Below are 7,641 nucleotides of genomic sequence, written 5' to 3' on the forward strand. Positions count from 1 at the left end.
AAAACTGAATAGGATGACATTAGTGTATATTTTATGTAGATGTTCCTTAAGGAAAAACAATCTTAAAAAGAATACCAAGAAGTGAAAAAGAGAAGAAAAGAAAACAGAAAATGGCCACAAAATCAGCGATAGGTATGTATGTTTTCTGAAGCTTTGCTCTTATATAATGTACACAATCTAAGGATTTATTGATTCCGGGTAAAATTCAAACAAAAAATTGAAGATGCATTATTTTCATGACTAAGCAATAAAAATCTCAAAAGACCGCCTAATAAATTTTTTACTAATTTAACACTATCATGCATTCGTAGCTTTCCTACTTAAACATTTTTACTAGTTGATCGACTAGTTTTATGGTGGAATGAGTAGAATTTTTGATTAATAATAGCAAAAGGAGTCGATGCACCAATTAAGAAAATCTGCAACTTCAGCAACATATAGTGATGATACATGCAACTTCGACTAAATCATGGCAATTGAACTTATTATAAAAAAACGTCTCCAAATCATGATCAAAGCATCCAAGAGTTCTTTTTTGTTTCTTTTGGAATGAAGGGTTGGTACAGATTTCCTTTCAATTATTGAAAATCTTAGATGTAATAACAAAATCCCTAACATTTAGGGAGGATAGAGCCACTCCCCAAGCCTTGGTAGTTATATCTCTCGCGCCTTAAATTCATGTGCTTGCATCACCGGATCCATATTAAGCTTCATAATGGAAATGCTTTTTTCCCAAGTTTTTTTTAAATGATTTTCATTTTCAAATATCGAATTGCATGCTGATTGTTGAGTCGTTATTCGAAGATGTACATTATTTTTGTTTTCTAAGAAAAATCCCTAACATAACATATTGGGTACATATAATTGTTTGTATGTTTTACACAACATATCAGTCAGTCTCATTTGTAAATACGACTCGACACAATTCAAAATGGGTGAATGCGAGTCGAATCGGGACTCATACGGGTTTAAAAACGTTTCATTCAAATTACACATTTACTAGTACTTTTAAAGTTCTATTTATCATTTTCTTTCCTTTTTTTTTTTTTATCAAAAATCATATTAAAGAACTCTCCTTTAGTACAGACTCTCAATACTGCCTCAAAATATTAATAAAACAACATATTTTCTTCTCTTTTATACTCCATTCATTTTAAAAAGACTGTCCATTTTGACTTTGTCAAATATTAAGGAAGCCATAGCAGTTTACTTGATTACCCTTAATTATTTACCTATTTTTTTTAATAAAAATGAAAGTATTAAAACTGCAGAAGGATTGTAATTGGGAAATAAAAAAAATTAAAATTAAAAGATATCGAATTCATGGAGCATAAACTATATTAGAAATTTAATTTTTTGAGCCAAATATAATGTCTTCTAAAAGGAATGAATGATATATTTATTTCCTTAATTATACAATTTTCTTTAATATTTTAGATTGAGTCCCATTAAATATATTTTTTTTCCCGAAGGAAAATTTTATATTGAAAAAGAAAAAAGGTTGGACTAGCCAACAGATTACAAAAATGCAGTCAACAACCTGAGAGCGAAACTAGCAAAGAAGACGCAAAGACCCAATTCTGCAACAAAATAAACAATTTTTTTGAAACCAAAGCAACTAAACTCAACAAGGAAACCCAACTCATAAAAGATTGAATCCTGATGATTGAATCAAAACCAATGATTGCAGTACCTGCGATCCCAAAATTCATTTTATCGCAATTAACCAACAGATCCAGAATATCAATGTCATGTACCTGAATTTCCATGCCGAAAACTGAAGCAAGCCTAAAGCCGCGATCTGCAACTCACCGCAATGGCTTAGATTATCCTTCCGAAAAACTGCGCTAGCCAGAAAGAACCCAATACAAAACCTCAAAGCAACCAAAATCTTTAGAGAAGAAATTCTTCATGTTATAGCCTGCCGTAAAGACCTGACTGATTTGCAACCAAACTGACCACTGATTAAGAACCCATGATAATCTCCCAGCCGGTCCAAATAGAATTAGTTGGTACAAGTTTGAAAGTGTCAGTATCACACAGCCATAAAACCACAGTTTGCTTCACTAGATCAAGCATCTCCGTTAAGCTCTTATGTCTTCCTCCAAAGCACCGATTATTCCTGAATTTATGAATACAAAAAATTTAAGGTTATACTTGAGAGTTTATTTGAAAAATACGACTATAAACAAAAGCTGGACACAATTTTAAAACTGACGGAAATAGAATAGAGCACTGTCTTTTTGAAACGGAGGGAGTATATACCTTTTTTTTTATCATTGATAGAGTTGCTCGTATATTTAAAAAATAACTAAATAACATTTACGTTGGAGAAAATGTCCAAAAATATGGGGTCATCTTGGGATGTGCGCCCAGTTTTCAGATATTGAAAAGTGTCTCATTCTATTAGGTTCCCCATTCAAGTGGATTAAGTAGTCAATTTGGGACATTTTAATAAGCCAATGAGATTTAAAATGTTTAAATTAACATTGTATATTTTAAATAGTAACAGCCGGACAAACACTGCCATCATCACCTCCACTTTACCAGTACCACAACCACCGCCGCCGCAATAACCTAATCTATCATCACCAACACCACCCATTGAACTGTGAACCACCACCACGTGGACCCTTAACCACCACAACCTAAACCCTATATCCTCATATGAGCCTTGAATGGTCGTTATTGTCTTTTTTACACGTGAGACCTCATTTGTGTATTGACTACTTAAGCATTTTGGATGAATATTTAATAAAATGTGGTATTTTCCCGAAATCTAAAAACTCAGGGCAATGTCCTCGACATGACCTCTCATTTTGGGGAGTTTTTTTCCATTTCCCCAAGACTTGAAGTTGAAAACGAAATAATTTGGCACATTAACAAATCTGGTTATTATATTGTCAGATTCTCCTGCAACAACACCCTTTAACCTCAAAGACCTTAAAGCATACTTTCAGAAGAAGAAAATAAAGATTGGCTGCATATGAAACTTCTTAGAAATACTTATTATTCATGTGGAACGTGTTTCATGACATCCTTTTGGTCTTGAATAAAAAAATAAGCATGCATGTGCAATTTTAGTCTACTACTTACAGGAGATATAACAGGGAGGAAGAAACTACAACTCACATGCTTATAACTTTCCTTTATGGGTAAAGGTTTGGTTAAAGAGGAACAATTTTGCGTAAGTGGGTAAGTTTTGTTTATTTTTCCTTTCATACAATAAAATGGGTTAATTGTGTCATGTTCTATGTGTTTTTAGTTGGCTGATTATTGTTGGTAATGTATGGCAAAGCTTGAATGTGTTATAAGACATATTTAAGAAGAAAAGATAAAGAAAAATTAAAGACTTATGTTGCTAACTCATAGTAGTGTTGTTATTTGTATTGGTATAAACTTATAAGAATTAAATAATTGTGGGTGAAGCTTAATTCACTGAACCACGTTGCTGTCGGGTCATAGTTACGCAGAAAAATTGCAAGGTGCATTTGCAGGTGTGATAATTCGGGTATCAGACACTACAAAAATAATGATTTTTAGCCACATCCCTACTGCCACAGATTCTTAGATTCGTGGCTACATGTCACATATTGCCACACCTAATTGTTAGTCGTGGCAATAGACCACCCGTTAGCTACGGCCTGATGAGAATTTTCCACGAGTCCAGATTTATAAGGTCTGAATATGCCGAATACCTCTAGTGACGACATTGTGGGCCCCTGCTTGTTGTGGATTTTTTCTTCGAGATAAGAGTAGATTGTCGTAGTGGCGTAAACGTCTCCATGATTCCACCGAGGAGAGAAATAACTCCACAGTTCCCCCTCAACTTTCCATTTTCCTCTTCTCGCTCTTTTTTCTTCCATAACAGGAAAAAAAGTAAACCAACACTCTGAAAGTCTCTCACGGAAAACGCAATCCTACATGTAAGTTGGGATTTTTGAAGATTTAGTTCTCGTTCTTTTGATTTTCTGAAACTAGGGCTCTCTAAGGTTTCATTTTGTATACCGATCTTCAATTTTTTTTACTGTTATTAGCTTTGTCTTTTTACTGCTAATTAACTTAGTCTTCTTTAAATTTGAATTATTTTATGAAACCAAGGTAGTGTGTGTACTGATTTTTATTGGTGAACTTAGATGGAGACTGCTGAAGACCTTGAAAGAAAGAAGAAGTCGAAAGAAGATAAGGTTTGTGATTTTTTCTTATAATTTGTATCTAGATTAGTTTTTACTTTCGCAGTATCAGATAAATATTAGGTATTTGTTTATCTGATAAGGATTATGTTGAGTTCTAGTTTGTGATACTGATAACCTGAATTTTCTGTTTGTTGTCTATGGAAGCTTGGAACACATTGTATTTGAAGAAATTACAAACTAAAATTAGGATTCTGTTTTGTGGAAAATCAACACAACTTTGCATTCCACTTTTTGTTTGTCCTCTCTCATGATGTGAGAAATTGTTTTTCATAAATACTGCGTCTAAAGTCTCAATATCTAGCCCATTATAGTGTATTATGACTGTGCTATCAAGTTATCGTAACTAATCAAATGCATTGGTATAAACATCGAAAGGGTTATAAAATCCCGATATCCTGCAAGCATTTCTTGATAACTATATTTTGGATCGAGAAGTAATCCATTGTTTTATAGACTTTGTTGAGACTTGAAAGGGTTTTTGCTGCAATTAAGCTAGTACTCTATTCCGTGCACACTTTTTAGTCTTAACTTCTCTATATTAGCTAAAGGGTTTTTGAATATACTTTTGGGGAAAAGGAATAATTGTTGCAGGAATGTTGACCGGTGGTTCTTCTGCTCAAGGTATCTATACTCCTTATCTTTTATAATTTGATACCTTTTTATAATTTTCAATTTTGTATTATTAGGTATTTGCTCCCTCTATAAATAGATTAATTTTTTAGTCAGTATTGACTCACTGTATCTATTTTTTTGTCTGAGAATTGATTTGGTTATGTATTTTCCTGAGTGGGTGATACATATCAAAGTTTGCTAAGAGGTGCAAAGTGTTAATGGTAGACTTATTGGGGTCTGGCTGGAGGGATAAAGCACATATCAAGTATGATGTCGTGGTGTGAGAAAGGATTGAATGGACTTCTATACTATGCTTATATCCATTGTAAGATTAATAGGGTAGAAAAATTGAAATGCCCTTACACCGTATCTGAAATTTATGATTGACAAGAGATAAATATGATTGGTACTGCTAGTTGGACGGATATGTGTGGGAATATCCCTAAAAAAAATTTTCAAGATATTATGTAAAACCTTAACTAAGATTTCATAATGATTATTTTTATTTTATTTTTTTTGTAGGGCGTCCTCCTACAACCTCATCCATAGGATTACGATCCTTCTATACATATCAAAGGTAAGCTACAACCATTACAAAAAATTAATCGCTTAGCTGTTCAATAACTCTTTAAAACCATGACTGGTTTCTCTAGCTCAAATCTTATCGGATCAAATCGATGCATTCAGTTTGTTGATTCTTTAGGTTTGGTGCCAATTGTAGTTACAAAGTTTTCTATGCCAAAATGCTATTATTGAAGCAATTGGCCATCCGCGTGGGACAAAATTTCCTTTGATTCTCTTAAAATACTGATGGGGGTTGTTTTATGTCAATATATCTCATAGTAGATGTTTGAGGATTTACTATTTGTGGGGCATGATTTGAATTTTACGACAAGGATCTGAACTTGTTTATGCTATATAACCCCTATTAGTATTTAGATGTGCTTGGTAGTTTCGAAAGTGGGTATATGAGCTGTGATAGGTTCCATAATGGTGAAATCTATTTCAGATCAAGTGACCCATTCGGCTAGGGTCCAAGAATGTGACTCCGCACGAGATATGACACCTTCCAATTGCCTTCTATGTAAAGTACCACAAGAAGGGTGGTGCTATTTTCCTCAGTGATTTTGGTCACATATTGGTTGTTATTTGCTAGTGAATCGTTTTTTTTTTCCAAATAAACTGAAATACATTTGAAGTTTTGGAGAAATACTATAGGGAGTCTGAATATCAGTGTTTTTGTTGTAAATATTTATCTCCTTAGTTATTATTCTAATGTTTTAGGTTTGATGGTTTAAGCGGCCAGCGAACTTCTTGTATCTATCTGGTTACTTGTTACAGAAATTGGTTTTACGCATGGTTAACTTCTTGCGAAGTGTTCAAAACATGTGATTTGTTAATCTTGTTGTCGTGTAAAGTTTACATTGATGTTTAACTAAATTTATTTTTGCGGTATAGGTTTCACTGAAAGATGTATAATGAAGATTGTCGTGGAAGATCCTTGTTGATCATTATGGATGTAAAGGAATGCTAGATCACCCATCTGCATTTTAATTTTTTTTTTAAATGTTCTCCCAAATAGTCTGTCGGAAATTCATTATTTTAATTCCAGTTTTTGTTCACATTTTTTCTTTTAGCCTTTCTTAGTGTAGTCGCTTAAAAATTATGACATTGTAATAATTGCTTAAATTAATGAATGAATGATATTGAGAAGTACTTTAGAACTCATGTAGTCCAAAAAATATAAAAATGAAATGGTCTTTTGTCATCCCGGGAGTATAGTAAATAGGTGAACCGGTAGCCACAACTAGGATATTTCCGTGGCTATTTACCACCAACGGGTCACATCTAAATCTTAATAAGCCACGAAATAATGCGTGGCAAATAACCATGTACTATTAGCTACGATAGAAAAATCGTGGATACCACCGTGGAAAATAAAATTATCCATTGGACTATTTGTTACGACAGGATGGTCGTGGCAAATAATCTTTTGGCACGGAGTTTTGAGAAATATCCACGATTCTTTGCCGTGAGTAAAAGTCAGTATTTTTGTAGTGAGACCTGTGTTTGGTACACAGTTCAAGTGTATTTTTTGAATAATATACATGTACTTATTTCTCTCTTACGCTATCTTTCTGTGAACGAGTAATTGGTGCATTGTATTCAGAGAAATTGCATTAGAAATGAGTTCTAGTGGGTACATATGATCAGTTGGAGGAATACTGTGATCTTGGTGATATTATCATGGATATAGGTGGTGATGGCCTAGATATTCCTCTTGTTCATTTAGAAAATGGCAAGTTAGAATTACCTGAAAGAAGAACATCAGATTGGTTCAAAGAATTCGATAAATGGTTAGGTGTAGTGGAGGACAAGGTGTCTGATGCATCCTTGTTGCATTGCGAAACCAATGCTGAAAGGACTGAATTGAAGGGGAAATTCAGTGATGTAAAGACCATACAAGCCATGCGAAGCTAATATCTGAGGAGATGACAATCCTTTGTAGGTTAATCAGTGATAGCAAGTTTGTGTTAGAGCACTGCTCGGTCGAACTCGCAAGCGTTGTTATCTCAAGCTTGTTTTTCAAGTTTAGTTGCCAAAACTATAAGTCTTGATTTCTAGTCTACATATAGCTAAGTATCGTATTAGGATAGAAAGTGTTGTTGAGCATTAGAATTCACGACGTTCATCGATTGAAGACGAAGAACTACTAAGGGAAGCTTGTGGAACTTCATCAACAAAAGGTATGTAGAGACTTGAACTCATCTATCACTCAAAAGTTTATCTACTCTATCTCTTATTTGAGATAAAATTCGTATAGCTGTATAGA

This window comes from Papaver somniferum, unplaced genomic scaffold (genome assembly GCF_003573695.1).
Source record: "Papaver somniferum cultivar HN1 unplaced genomic scaffold, ASM357369v1 unplaced-scaffold_137, whole genome shotgun sequence".
In the NCBI taxonomy this organism is placed as follows: Eukaryota; Viridiplantae; Streptophyta; class Magnoliopsida; order Ranunculales; family Papaveraceae; genus Papaver; species Papaver somniferum.